Source organism: Cinclus cinclus, chromosome 1 (genome assembly GCF_963662255.1).
Source record: "Cinclus cinclus chromosome 1, bCinCin1.1, whole genome shotgun sequence".
Lineage (NCBI taxonomy): Eukaryota > Metazoa > Chordata > Aves > Passeriformes > Cinclidae > Cinclus > Cinclus cinclus.
This window is the reverse complement of record NC_085046.1, coordinates 41,836,231-41,851,861: the sequence shown is the minus strand read 5'-3', so window position 1 is coordinate 41,851,861 and position 15,631 is coordinate 41,836,231. Positions and strand designations below refer to the sequence as shown.

The 15,631-nt window shown below is 42.9% G+C and overlaps 1 protein-coding gene across 3 annotated transcripts in view; it reads right to left on the bottom strand.

Moving 5' to 3' along the window:
* POMGNT2 (protein O-linked mannose N-acetylglucosaminyltransferase 2 (beta 1,4-)) overlaps positions 1 to 15,299 on the bottom strand; it is a 31,873-nt gene extending 16,574 nt beyond the window's left edge. Inside the window, exons 1-2 of one of the 3 annotated variants that reach the window (XM_062496620.1) lie at positions 15,265 to 15,299; positions 12,899 to 13,031 (exon numbers count right to left, since the gene is read on the bottom strand). The gene's annotated coding sequence lies outside the window, so the exon portion shown is untranslated. Of the gene's footprint in view, positions 1 to 11,676; positions 11,704 to 12,898; positions 13,032 to 14,907; positions 14,938 to 15,264 lie in introns of those variants that run through there. The other 2 variants (XM_062496628.1, XM_062496637.1) reach the window with 2 other exon arrangements.
* Between the last annotated feature and the right edge of the window lie 332 nt (positions 15,300 to 15,631).

The following is a 15,631-nucleotide window of genomic DNA, read 5'->3' as shown; positions in this document are numbered from 1 at the left end:
CTAAGAAGAGCTTCTTCACGCCTTCAACAGCTTGAAAACTCATGAAAAGACTACTGAATCTAGGCATATTTATCAAGGGCATAGCAGCAGGAGGAAGAAGTCCAAGCCTGACCTGATGGAATTTTTTTGTATTCGACTTGCTGTTGTATTTATCTGGTTATTAATTAAAAAAAAGGTGGTTAATTTTTGCCCCAGTTTTTCCCCACCAATAAATCAATGTATCATTTCTAGACAAGCTCTCCTTGTGACCCACTTGTGTGGAGGTTTTAACACCCTCATAAATAGACGATATAATATTCAATACACGCAAGAAGGTGAAAGTTTCAAAGGAAAAGCAGGCAGTATCTCTTGAAAGAGGAACACCTGCAAAACTACTGACACAGTTGCTATTCACCTCTGGTCCTTCAATGGGAGATTCCTTACCCAACCCTTCCACAGCAGCTTATTTCTGTTCCCTTCCTTCCTACCAGCAAGATCTGCTGCCTCTGTTGCATCAAATGCTGAGTCAAGTCTTTGGCAATAAGAATCTCTTCAAGTAACTGAAGTGTAACCTGACTGTCACTGAGAGAAGAGCAACATAAGCCCGATAAACCAACTGCTGTTTGAGACAGCTCCAGTTAAAAACATCTGCCCTCATTTATTTTGTGCAGTTCTGGATCCATATGTGCTGATATTTGCAAAGCCAAGAGTAGTGGTCTTTCAACTACTTTACAGAGTATTTCAAGACATCAAGGGCTCTCCAGGCAGCAGGATGTGCATTTTCATCTCTAGGCTTCTGCTGGCATTAATGCAGCCATTCTCCAGAGAAGCCACCTAGCATGGGGAGGGTTGGAGCAGGGCTGAACCCCCTCACTAGAGAAGCATTCTCAAGATGAGCCGTAGTAACAACATAAGTGCTGTCACACCCAGCAGCCTCAAAAAGGAAGGTCTTGTGACCTTGAAGGCAAGACTAAATATACCTATGTATTGGCCACGGGCATTGAATCCTATCACCAGCCTGGAGAGGTCAGAGATAGAGGACATTGACAACCTTCCTGCCTTGGCTCATCCTGCTTCACCCCTTCTGTGGCAGAATGATGTGCTTATAATCTGACCTGGAGGCTGACAGGAACAATCTGCTGAGGTAGCCAACCCTTCTTTCCAGGCAAAGGGATTAAAGCTACAGCACAAAAAGTGCTTCTCTTTGCATCTACGAAGATCAAAATCTGCACATGTGTTACTGCAGCCAACTATGTGAAATGAGAAAGCACAAAAGTCAGGGACTGAGGACTGACTAGAAAACCACCATCTTGCTAAGTGACTTACAGTTACACAAAATAACCACCATTTCGTTACCATCAAGGTGATGAACCAAACTAAAGCCCAAAATACAGTGAAATAAAAAACCTCATTCTAATTTGATTTAATATACTTAAGGCTTAAAAATAAGCATGCATACAAGAGTCCTGTGTTTCAATGGGAACAATACATGCACATAAATTAAGCAAGGACTAAAGAACTTTGTGTATAATACCTTGCCTTGCAACCTCTGTGCTAAATATATATATATTTGTATATAATACATATGTATGACTATTGAAAAATTCATATAGAAGATTACAATTAAGACAGAGACTACATATTTCATCCATGTTTATACCTACATTAAAAGATGATTATTCAGTGATTTTATAAATCCAAAGAAGTTAATTTCAATGAGCTGCTAGCTTCCCAGCTTTGGCTTTATATTTGACACAACCATAACAGAGTTAGAAGCCAAGACTCTGCAAAGCAATATATAAACGTGTATGGAACTGTCCCAGGCAACCTTACAGGAGAAGGGAAGGTGAGAGCAACTCCAATCTTCATTTTCTATTAACTCTCAGGTCTCTACATGAACATGAGTAACAACCTAAGTTGTAAAGAACAAACAGCCAGAAGGAGCAGAGGTAAGAACAAATCATTAAAAAGTGATAAGCACCAAGGGCCCTAACTTAGCTAAAGGCAGTAAAAATGCAGACACACAGAGAAAACCACATCATGCCTCCTCAAAATGAATCTGGTCATATAGTTTTAGTGCTGAGTAAGTGATTGCCTCAGTGCAACACCACAGTGTCTGCTCGAAAGGACATTATTTCATCTGTGTGCTTAGAGGTCTGATAACCTATTTTTCCAGGTGTGTCTCTCCCTCCTTCTAAAAGGGAAAATTACACAGCAAAGTAATCTTTATGCATCTTTTTGTTTTTCACCACCCCTCCTCTTCCCTCCTGCCACTCCTCCTCTCTGTTGTGAAAGGTAAGTGGGAATATATTGAAATTAAAATTGAAATAAATGACAACAGCAGGCACAGCCTGAGTCTGGCTTGGCTCACGAAAGCGAGTTTATGATACAGTTGAGTCAGTGCTAAAAAAGAGGTCATGAAAGTGCTGTCACACACCTTTCTGAGGAGAGCGTTTTGTCCACATAGCTACAGATGAAAGCCTCATCTGCTAAGGGAAACTAATTTTCTGGTGCAAAGGTATTTCAGTTTACAATCCAACACCATCCCACTCAATTTACATTGCATGTGGAGAGCTGAGAAAGGGGAAAACAAAAGCAAAGTAAGACATGAAGCAATTAGCAACTCACCCATTTCCAATGCATCAAAGGCTTGACCAGTGAGTATCCTGTGTGATGGACTGTGGTCAATCCCTAACTACACCTGAATGTGTGCTTGCCAGAAGCACATGCAAAACCCCATCACATCTAGGGAATCATTGACAATACACAGTACATTCCTCTTCTGTAGGGGGAGTGCAGTCCCTACACACAAACTCAAAAGGGGAAGGGTTTTCTTTTCCTGGACAGAAGGGACAGAGGCAGTTGATTTCAAATTCCTTCAAGGCATTTCCAAGGTATGTTACATAGACTGTGCTTAGGTATTTCATTGGTCACCTGTAATTCAAAAGTCACATACAGCTTAAAACTGCACAAGTCTCTCTCTGAGTTTAAAGAAACTAAGGTCTAAACTCTCACTTGAGTACCACTCTTAGAACAAAACATTCACATTAGTACACCATTGAAGAGAACTGAACTGCCAAGAATAAGTGCTATTTAGTGAAGAGTATGCAAAATTGAGCCCTAAAACAAAATGGGTGAAATTTTAGCAACAGAAGACATTAAAAACTCAGAGCATGGCTGTGAGAAGAATGTAGCAGGAACATCCCAAATAGTCTGGATTAGAAGGTCTGAGAAGGGAGAGCGAAGATTAATTTTTGTGAAGTCTTATGGCTAATACTGAAAAGTAATCTTTAAAAACCTATATGGTTTACTATCAGAGAACATAACTAGATGAATAAGAAAGCCCACTTTATACAAAGGGTACATACAACATAACCAGGAAACCCATCATAATTTCTTGATGTCATTAAAGCACAGTTCTAATACACAGCTCTAAGCTGGAGAAAGAGATGGTTCTCTGAAACAGTCTATGCCAAATTTACACAAGGACTCGAATCCCATAATTCAGCAGCTCTTTGCATCTTGAGCAGCAAAGAAGCCAGCAGATCAGACTTTAGAGACATCCTTCCCTGCTAATTACATGATAACAGTTTAAAAGAGAGATTGTATCACACCCACTGTCTCCTGAGAGCAAAAATACATGTGTAATCAAATTGTTAAGGTAAAACAGTAAAAAGATGGAAAGGCAATTAACACTATATACAAAAAAATCTTTGCAACTGAAAATACATGATCTGTTTTCAGTGAGAATAACATTTCTCAGCTGAACTCTGGCAAGTAAGTTGTGTGGTACAAAAAACATTTTTTTTTTCATAAATATGAGAAACATCTTCTGTTATCAAATAAACTCTTATTCCTCTCACCTCTAATCCCAAAGTCCATATATGCAATCTCCACACAAGAACCAAGAAATCTTTACTGAATATCAAAGTGTCCCTTGGCCCCTTTTTATGCACATGTGGATTCAGAACATCTAGCAGCTGAAGAAGGGGCTCCTGGATGCAAATGAGCAGAGAAGTCCAGCTGCCAGTGAGTACCTAGATCTCTTGAAGTTTTATAAGGCAGAGTCAAAGGCAAGATGAGAGGAGAGCACTTTCATATATGTTTTGAAAGGAAAAGCTGAAAACATTTTACAAAGGAAAAGGGAAACATCAGTTGGTTTGGATGTGAGAATTGTGCAGCACAACCTCTCACAGGTAGGACGAAGCAAGCTTTGGAGCACAAGATGGTCAAAAGGCAATGAAACAGGCAGGATGGGAAAAGTTTGTGAAACTTTTCAGTTAACACTGAAAAAATCTTGAAGAGATGAAGAGGCAAATTACTGAGCTCTTTGTTTACATGGCAGTTGTAAAGAAAATTTCTAGCTCTAAATAGCCAACTATACTTAAACTCAAGTGTGTCTCTTCTCAAACCTAAAGAAAACAACCCAAAAGAATAAAAGACCTAAGACTAAAATAAAGGGAAGGAAAAGAAGAAACACATAGGAGGGGAACAGAGAACAAAAAGAAGACACACTTTGACTAAGGATGTACAACAGAAGAATGTGCAACCTTCAAAGACTGCTCTAGGAAAAAAAAACAAAAAAACACAAAACCAAGCAGGGAGATCATCTTTTTCATCTGTATTTATCAATAAAACACCAAGAAATTTCCAGTCACGAGCTTGAGACCTCATTGCACTGTATGTAGTAAACAAAATCACTTAAAACACAAGAGAAGAATGTGAGAATTGCAGTGCCAGCCACAATGCTGTTGGATCAGCTGGTGGTAATTCAGTGAAACCGATGCTGTAAAATCACTGTATCAGGAAAACTCAGCCTCCATCTCTCTTTTAGAGTCTTAAGGATGTAAGGGGGATGACATCTAATTCAGACCAAAAATAACAAATAAAAACATTTCCATCAGAAATGATACATCACCTCCCAGTTAGAAAACTAGCTCAAATCATGAGGAAAGAAATAGATGACTTCACACTACCAGGACTATGTGGACAGCAACCAGAGCAGAATACACTGCATCCTCAGAAAGCACAAATGACATCAAATACAAAGAAGCAAGAAACATGGCATGAAAACGAACTACAAGGGAGGAAAGAAAATAGAGCCAAAAAGAGTACTTCAACTAAAAGACAACCAGAAAAATAACCATATAGAGAAAATTTCATAGAATCATAGAATAGGCTGAGTTGGAAGGGACCCATCAGGATAGAGTCTAACTCCTGGTCCCACGTAGAACATCTCAAGAATCACCATATGCCCCAGAGCACTGTCCAAATGCTTCTTGAACTCTGTTAGGCTTGGTGCTGTGACCACTTCCCTGTGGAACCTCTTCCAATGTTCAGCCACCATTTGGGTGAAAACTTTTTCCTGATAACCAAATGAAATGTTCTCTGACTCAGCTTCAGGCCATTCCCTCAGGTCCTGTCACTCGTCCTGAGAGAGATCTGTACCTGCCCCTGCTTTTCCTCTCCTGAGGATGCTGAAGACCACAATGAGGTCTCCCCTCAGTCTCCTCCAGACTGAACAAACCAAGTGACCTCAGCCACTCCTCACCAGGCTTCCCTTCCAGACCCTTCATTATCCTTGTTGCCCTCCTCTGGACACTCTCTAGTAGTTAAATGTCTTCTTCACATTGTGGCTCCCAAAACTGCCCCCATCACTTGAGGTGAGGCTGCCCCAGTGCAGAGCAGAGGGGGACAATCCCCTTCCTTGCCCAGCTGGTGATGCTGTCCCTGATGCCCCCAGGACAGGGTTGGCCCTCCTGGCTGAGTTGTGAATTATTGAAAATTTCTACATATTTCCCTGTTTGCTAGGGAGGAAAAGTCACACGATCCCGTGTAACATCCTCAGTTTTTTCTAGTGCTTCCACCTTCTAGGCTGAGGTGCTGCAGTGCTGTATCACCTGCTACGAACAAGGCTCTCTGCTCATGGTTAGCAGACATGGGCAGAGTGTGAAAAGTGAGAAGTGGAGGGATACACTGTAAGGTATCAAACAATTAGGATTTTCACCTACATCAGTTCACACTGTTGAGTCAAAGACAGTAACACAGAATAGCTAAACCTGCACTACCCTCAGACTGCTCTTCAAGGGGACAGGAAAAGGCTAATTTTCTTATCCCACTTCAAGCCACTAAAACAAGTCAAATATCCTTTCAAAGAATGTGCTTTGCTTACCCCACACAGAATGGTGCCAGGTACATATACTCAACGGAATTAATGCTTCTGCTTAGATTTAAGGATGTGCCTAATACCTGGCTGGATCAGCACTTTCAAACACACATCTTTGTGGGGACAAGGAGTTGCATTCTTACACATCTTTAAACTTTCTAGGACATGTCATTTATCATTCTGACTGTGATAAAGGATGGCAACACCTTGCTCATTTATCTTGCTCTCAATACACTGCAGAAAACAAAAATATAGATTTTTTTTTTTTTTACAACAAGGTGGAGGGCATTGATATCACTCTCCCTCTCTGATAATTTAACTATAGCAAAACATCATCAGGTTTAAATCAGAAGAAGGAAGAAAAGACTTGAAGAAGAAGGAAAAAAATGAGTGGGGGAAGCAACATTTACTGCAAAAGAAGCAAACAAAAAAAATCTGTTTACAGATCACATCTGAAAAGAACATCTCTATTAAATGTGATTTTAGAAGAACTGACAAGGATAAATCCATGTGCAGCTCCAGGTGTTTCAGCCTAAATGTGGAAAATACACATTTTTCTGAGTTTATAAAGGGCTTAGTTTTATCAGTAGTGTTTATATACACTTTCTTGGTTCATTGCAGACACAGCCAGATATGACTTGGGTGCTCACTGATTTTAGAAGACAGCAGCTCCCTATTTTTAAATGTTTCTGAATTATAAATGGGCTGTGTACTCCTTCAGACAAAGGAACTCTGATAAATGACATTCTGCCTCTAGCCAGGTGCTTCAAGTAATCTCCACCCTCCCACCTCTTCATCACATGAAGTAAAGATGAAGATTGCACAAGGTCAGTCACGCTGCAGACCTGTTCAGATGCCGCCTCTACCTGAAACAACACAATCCATGTGTTGAGATCCTCATCAGTCTCCATTATCAGAAGCTGAAATTTTTGCTAAAGTGGGCTCAGGCAGGGCCTGAGAGGGTGCTGACTGGGACACATCCTCCACAACCAGCATTATGCCAGACTGCATCCAGCTCCTCTCACAAGTTTCTCCTGATGGGATTGCTCTCCTTCCTAACTGACTTTCTCTTTTATGCCTAGCTAAGGGATTTTGGCTGCACCTGTGGTCTGCAATACATTTAACAAACAGCACAGTGTGCTCCATGACCAGGCTGCTCCCGAGCCACGTGCCTACAGGGATGCTTCCTGGAGCATTAAGCCCACCGCATTCACTTGAGTGCACATGCCCCAGTTTGGACCCACTTTATTACCCTTTTCTCAGCAAGCTTGCCTAGCGTTAATTCAATGCATTTAAGGACTGAAGACCAGCTTTGCCACCCTGCAGTGCTATCAAACGTTACAGGCAGAGGATTTGACCATATTCCATCTATGGGGTTTCCTTCAAAGTCCACTTCTTCTGAAAATAGCTGAGCTGATGCTTGAGCAGTATGACAACAATGATCCATCCAACACAGACCATCACCACCATGGAGAGCTGCTGCGTCTTTACACTGACCCTTACGTACCCAATCCCTCACCTATGACAGCCCAGGAGTGGGACCATTTATTTCCAAGTCTCCTTACCTGATACTTTAAAAGTATGGAACAAGACTGGAGTACACAACAGTGGTCCCTATATTCAGGTTCTACTGGCCTGGTCAGCTTAATATGATGTCTCTCTCAGCTGCCACAGAAGGGCACTGGCAGTGCCCAGACCAGGAAGCAGCATCAAGGACTCACAGGACTAACTAGAGGCAAGTAAATGCTTTGCAGCTTCTTCCTCAGCAAGAGTCCCCTGAGCTTGGGGACTGTCATCTTAAGATCCAAAGTCCCATAGCAGAAAGCTTTTTCTTTTCAAGGGTGACTTCCAACTTCATCAACACTTCGGCAGGATGTAATGAGCAGGAGGCCTGGTATAACCAGGACAGCTTTGAGAGAAAAGGGGGCAAGTCTGTGTTCAGAGCCACGCCTGGAGGTGCCTTTGCAGTGCAATCCCACCCCTGTCTACAAACAGGCTTCCTCCTAACCCATTCAGAAATACCTGTACTGTGCTTTCTACCAGCTCTATATAAACGAAAAAACCTTTAAAGTTAAAAAAACCCCACTTTTTTATGAGCTACCAATTGAAAAATGATGAATGACAACAAGTTGTGGAATTTATCTTGCCACCAGCCTGTAATTGTTACTTCGAGCTTCAAATTATGGCAGAAAAAAATGAAGAACAAAACTAAAGTGCTTATGGCTTGTTTGGATTCTGGTTTACAAAGTAGAGCATTATCTTCATCAGTGTATGAGGAAATGCAGTTGCACTGTGGACCTCTACATCAAAAACCATCTACTTTAATTAATTATTTTGAGTATTATACCAGCAAGAAAAGAATTACTGTAGTTATTTCAGAGTTGCTTATTGCTTTTATACATGTGATCTGTCTGAAAAGATTAATAAGAATTTGTCAAAAATCTAAGTTCATTTTACTACAGAATTTTTATGGTATTAGGATTTAGTATTAGCATAATGAGATACTATGATTATTAGGATACTAATGGTATCCTAATAAATACAAAAATATTTTGAGATCTTTCTAAAGAATAACTGGATAAGAACAGAGGAGTAAAGGATGAAGAAAAGGCTGCAATTTAAGTAGCTATGAGACTGTCTACAGACGGAGAACTAAAGATAGAGAAAGACTAAGGAACCCAGTGTCAAAGAAAAAAAATCAACAACAAAACTACAGGTGGACTTCCAAGACCTTCCAAGTAAAATTACAGTACTTTTACAGGTGCACTTATTTGCACTTGGTTTACAGTTCAATCATTCACCTTTCTTCACTAAAAAAGTCACCCATAAATATCAGAAATAAAAGCCCACCAATCAAAAGCAATCAAAGTTACATTTTTAAAGCTAGCTCTGCCCCTCTGTTCTCCCCCCCAGGCTTCCAACTTCCCATCTCAGGGCTGTCAGTAGCTGTCAGCAGATCATATGAGAAATTCATCTGAACATACAACATAACTTGACAGGCAATACATCAGAAAACCTAGATGTGACAACAGCAAATTCCACCAGATGGTCCTGGATCATATCTATCTATTAAAAAAATTCTGATAGAAAAAAAAATCCTAACCACACATAAGCAGAGCTTCTGAGAAATGAAAAAAAAAAAAAAAATCTGGTATATGCACTCTTTCACCCTTTGTCCTTACCATGCCAGAAAAGGAGATACACAATAGCTCCAGCTTGTCCTGTTCACTAATATCTATATTTCATCCTCCTCCCTGAAGACTTCCAAATAAAGATGCCTTTCCATTAAAGGCAGTATGTACTACTAACAATGCTGCTTTCCAATTGAGAAAATTCTGTCAATGACTCTGGAGCCTGGTCTTCCTCCAGCATCAGCCTGGTCTCCAGGAACACCAAATTATGTGGTTAGCCCTGGGAGTAGTTGCAAACTTGAAGCACGTTCAAGACTCCCTGTTTGCCACCCTTTCCATGTCCCTGTTGCTCTGGCAGGCAGCAGATTCTGTTTGGGTTTAGGCTGCTTACAAACCTCATCAGCATCTGCAGCAACTCTTTTAGGAGAGACCTTAGATTGCCTTGTCCATTGTCAGTCATGCAGGTCAAACACTGACTGCCCAGGCCTGTCCTCAACCCAGGTAAAACTGCCTTTGATAAATGTGAAGTGCAAATCACATTCCAGCAGGCACAATCTGCTCCAGCCTCAGGCCCACAAGAAACAGTGCTGTGCTGGGGACAGGGTCAGAGTGGGGACACTGTGCCACCCTCTGAGAGATGAGCACAGTCCCATGGCAGAAAACTCCAGGTTTAGAAGCAGCTCTGTGGTCCTTCAGGTGAGCACTACCAGTCTGGCCACAGCAGCAGCTCTGCTGTAACGAAAGTGACAGGCCTATGAAAAGTAAATCAAACCAGAGCAGGGTGTCACTGCTCCACTGAGACCCTCAGGGACACCATTCTTTGCTCCTGTTCTGCCCCTGCCTTCTACAGCTGTGTGCAGATACATGTTTTGCATGTGAGAAGTAGTTGTGTGTAACTGCAAAAATCTACCATGTGTCCTTGTCCTCCCAATTACCCACACTTGGAAGTAAACGGTATTTAGTCAAATATATTTTTAATTGGTAAAGCAAACAGACATGAATCTGAATGCACAGAGGGAAGGAAGACAGTGAAGGATGTGGTGTTATTTTATCATTGTTTAATAGGACATTGTTTAATAGGACAGTGCTCCAAATCCTTTGGAAATCTGACAGTTGCTTCAAATACAAAGCTGTGACTGTGGCAGAAAGCAGAACTACTCCCTGTCAGTGCACAAGCTGCACTCCACAGCTCAGGGCTAAGGAAACCTCTCTTCAAGCCAGTGTGGCAAAATCAGTTTCCACCAAGAAACCAGACTGATCCTTTAACCAGAGAGTAGTTCTGTATATCACATATACCCTTTTTCCTTCCCCTAAGGACAGCTCCTTCCATTATAGACTCTCCTTTGCTGTTAATTGAAGCACACCCGTTTCCTGAGTGAGAAACACCTGTGTGTGGGATTACTCCAGTGCACTGTTTATTGTCTCCATCCAATCCATTTTACAATTACCACCTTTAGCACAAAGAGAAAGCTACTTTTACATCACGGACCTGAGAACAAAAGGGTTAGGAAAAAACCAATTCCCTCCTCCTCCTCGAACTTCAACAAGGAATATATGATTTTTTACTGTGCCTTTGTCATTTTGACATAAAAGAAAAAGTCAGTGACATTTTCAAGTTTTGCTGTTGTGCACCAGGGGGTTTTCAAATACTGCAGAAGAACATAATTACATTTATAGACACTTTTGACTGGAACTTAAATGTTGCAACAGCTATAACAGTCTCTTAGAGATAAGAAAAATAGGCATTTAGCTCAAAATGTATGTTCTGATTAAACTGAAAATGGACACCACCTTTTTACTGGAGTGCCTTTTGGCATCTAAAAGTTTTTTCTATAAATACTAGACTATTCTTTTCTAAACCATCAACTTCCTACAGAGAGAAAAATACACATCTTACTATTTAACCATTCTCAGCTGAAATACTGTCAAAGAGAAGGCATAACACATATTTAACAAAACTGATAGAAAGTCACTTTCCCCCATTCTGATATTTAATTGTATCTCATTAGAAAAGAAAAAAGTTGTGCAAATCAAAGTCCATGATTCAGCTGTTTACTTATTTATTTATAGGCATTTATATAGCGCTCATCACCACAGCAACCAGGAACCTTTTTTTTCTTCTTGTTCAAAGGAAAAGTTGTAATTTCAAAATGTGATTCTTGGATGTCACAGTGCAAACAGATACTTAGGTCTTGTGCTGCAAATCCTTTAGACAAGTGCCTGAAGTACATGAACCAAGTCAAAGGTGCAGTGAAAAAGACAGAAACAAAGAAAGGAAAAATAAAAGGAACTACGAAACAAGTGAGAAAAAAGGAAAGAGGGAAAGAGAAAAGAGCTAACGAAAAAAACCCCCAACAAACGTGTCCCACAATAAGCCATGATCACCCCAGTACTTTATACCTGTAATAACAGTCCAATTAATGAAGACCAATCAGCAAGTTCCAAATTTATGCTGAGGGCACTGGTGGATATTCTTAAGGAAGGATTTCTAAAAGGACAATAGGTTAAAAATGAGGCTGCAAAGGGCTGTCTCCCTTTTGAGAGCAGAGAAGTCAGGACCCTCACTTTGACTAGAGCTTTTCTGACTACCCAGCAATTAGGCATTACCAAATTCCCACAGAATTAACAGACCTTTTTAAAAATGCCATCTGCTCACAAAACATCGAAGAAATGTGTAAATTAGAACACTGCTCCTACATGCACCATTATAGAATTAATTACTAGGTATGTCCTACAATTGCAGTTTCTTCATGATACTGCTGGGAACTATTTTTCAGACCCCCAGAAGAGACTAAAATTGGTTTTACACCATTTCATCTGGTTGCTTCCTACCGTTGTATAGATGATACACATACATTAACAACATAGTATTTCAGATTATTTTTAAAGCTAAGGAATTTCTAATTGGGACAGAAAGGAAAAAAAAATGTATCTTCGGCCTGTTGTCATTCTGTTATATAAAAGACATTATCATGAAGATTTCCTCAAGAAACCGGTATGTGAATTATTATCTTCCACTCTCTATTTATGTTGATCCTAACATCCTCATAAGCCAATGCTGTCCAAAGCTGTCAAATAAGGAGTGTTCAGTTGCTCCTAAACTAAACACATAAATCTTTACTCAAGACTGGTGATTATTGTGTAGTCTTTTTTTATACTGTATTCTAAATAGGGCAGACGCTGCATGTATGACAGCAGGAAAAGTGACAAGTTCCTTATCTGGAAAAGCACCAGCAGGCACTGTTATCAGAACAGACCAGCTCTTTTAAAGTGGATTGATGAAGCTATTTTTAAAAACACCTAATAACATCACAGAGGAGACTCTGATCTCTGCAAAGGTGAGCCGCACAGCTCAATATTCCTGGGAGGCAGCTAATGAAACTGAAGCTTGTCATACACAGACTGCGTCCATTAATTGGCTTTGAACACTCGTGGCTGAGCCTCCCCCGTGCTGAGCTCAATGCCCCGCTCACAGCTTGCACCAAACACGGGCAGAGCTGGGCGCTGGCTGGCACCACCACGTGTGAGTGGCCCTCTCTCCCCTGCCCGTGCCACCAGGCACAATCGGCAAACTTGGAAGGCAAAGAAAGAAACCTGCTTTCTTCCAGCCCCTCACACCTACCAGTTGGCTTCCAGGACAGGGAGAGACAGCTGTGCAGGAAAGGTGGCAAAGTGGTATTGGAGCAGGTGGTGTGCTGCTGGAGAAGAAAGGGACGCACACTGCCACAGAAGGTGAAGGAATGGGGGGGAAAGACCTAAAACGAGAAGGAAGAGGGTCCCATGTTACGCCTTCATCCAGCACAGCAGAATCACCAGCCAATGCTTACCTTCAGCCAGTGCTCTGTATCAACAGTGCAAAGTCCCTTAGGGACAGCCACTGGTTTCCTCAGGAAGGCAGCCAGCAGAACAGTGGAGCATCACTCATCTTCCCCAAACCCCCACTGACCCTTCCTAGCCCACTCTTCCCTGACCTTTGTTTACCTACTGACCCACTGTGCTTCTCAGTGTGAACTACAACACTGACTTCTGCAACCACCCTGGAACACAACCTAAGAAAATACTGTCCCACAGTGCGACAAGACTGTCGTCTTGAAGAAATTTTATCTGCATAGCTGAGGATCTCTGATCTGGTTCTGGCTTTAATGCTCTGTGGTTTAATGCTCTCCTTTGCACCACCTTCTTTTTCATGATTCTTCCTGCCTCCCACTACTTCCTAGAAAAATCCACTCTTTCACAGCCTAGATATACCCTGACTGGAAAAGCCATTTTAAATAGAAAGCTCATTAAATAGAAAAGTCATCTATAGCTCTGATCATTTGATAGTTTTACTGGTGGAAGATGTCTAAGCCTCTATGTTTTTAAATACCTCCTAAAGACCTTGCTATGTTAGAGCACAGGCCAGATACATAAAAAAACTCTGGGGAGCAGTAACTGAATGTGGGCTGATGTCATAGGGAACCATTTAAACCCACAGCACTAATAGAGCACTTTCAAGCAACAATTTTTAAGAGAAAGGGGAACAAGAATATTAAATTTCCTTCAAATGATTGAAGCAAACCTCAGTAAATTCACAATGAGATGCAACTCAGGAGATTGGAAATTTAACAGGAAAGAGATTTCCATATCGTCAATCCATTTTGCACATTGCTTAATAGAGAGTGGGCTCTAAGTAATTAGTCCCAAAACATTACCCAGGCACCTAGAGTGCATGTTCATGGCACATTTCACAAGTGTTGGAAACTGAACTTCAGCTTTGATGACAGCTAATTAAAACACAAAAGTGAGACTCCAAGTAAAACTGCCACCTTGCAATCATAAACCCTTCAAAATGCACTCTGGCAGAAAAGCAGACTGCAAGGCAGCTTTCCTGGATCTAGTTCACGCATTTGGTATCTACCACAGTTTAGAAAATGACATTGCAAAATAAACACCCTGTCTTACAGCTTATGTGTTTAGCATAAGTCAGATTTGTTTCAGGGAGAACGTCGTTGCAGAGAATAAGAGCTCTTCTGCTTCCCAGCTAAGTCAAGGCTTGAGCTAACAAGCTAAATCAATCAGTTCAAGCGTTTTGAGATTGCTCTTAAAAGGAGTCGTTTCTGTTTTATTACCAAAATCAGCAGTCACTGTGCAGAAGTCACCATTTGTCAGTAGTTACCCAACTATGGCACTGGTGTGAAAACGCTGATACGTTCCCTTGGCTTGAGCAGTTGTTCAGATACAGCCCTTATTCTCACCCCCAGACAAGAGCATGCCTCCCCAATTTATTTATTTTTCCAAACATGTAGCCTTTATCTTCACAGCCTATTTAAACAGTGGATTAACTGAAGGGGGCTGGAAGGAAGCAAGGGGACCCAGCAGACTCCGGTGAGCCCAGCCTCGGAACATACACGTGCAACGCATCCAGAGCTGACACAGGATAGAGAAACTTTTCCACCATGCTTAGTCAGCACACAGTAACTAAAAAGGTGCAGGGTGCGATAAACCCGGCATCCATACCCATTTGGGCCAAACTCGCAAATTCATTGCCAAGCTTTTAAAGCCGAAGACAGGCGTCGGGGGGCTAGGAGGGTGGTGTCCCAAGGCACCCAGCCATCAAGGAAGCCTGTCAGGAGACTATAATTACATCTTTACCTGCCCCGGCAGGCTTTAAACCTGCAGCGCCTTTGACCTCTGGGGAGGTTATCAGAGTTGTAATGGAACAGCTGCCGGCAGGAGCAGGCACCGCTCACCCTCACCGCGGGCTCTCGGGCCGGACCGCTCTCGCTGCCCGCCTGTGCAGAGGCAGCCGCGGCGCCAGCCCCGTTCCGGGAGCGTTCCCCGGCTTGTCCGCCTCCCGGCCGTGGGGTCGCTGCCGACCACGAGGGACACGGCCCCTCTCTCCCCCGCTTCCCCATCACCCGCTCTCCCTTCGGGAAAGAGGCGGCAGCCACCCCCCACGAACCGCCCCCTGCGGGTACCCGGGCCGGCCGCCGCCCCGCGCCGCCTCACCTGCCGCCCGCGGCAGCGACCGCCCCTGGGCTCGGCCCGGCCCGGCCCGGCCCCGCCGCCTCCTCGCTCGCGGTGGCCCCGCCCGGCGGCGGGCGGGAACGGGGCGGGCGGGCCTCGCAGGCGGCGGCGGCGCATGCCCGGTGTGGGCGAAGGGCCTTGCGGAGGCTGCAGTTCGCGGGCCCTCAGGGTGCGTGTGCTGTGCCCGCGTTCAGCGCGCACCCTGCCCCTGCTCCTTCCCCGCGTTCAGCGCGCACCCTGCCCCTGCTCCTTCCCCGCGTTCAGCGCACGCCCTGCTCCCGGTGCCAGCTCCCGCCCCTGTTCCCACGGCAGCCCGGCGAGTTCCCCTCCTGGTTCTCTTCCTGGGCTG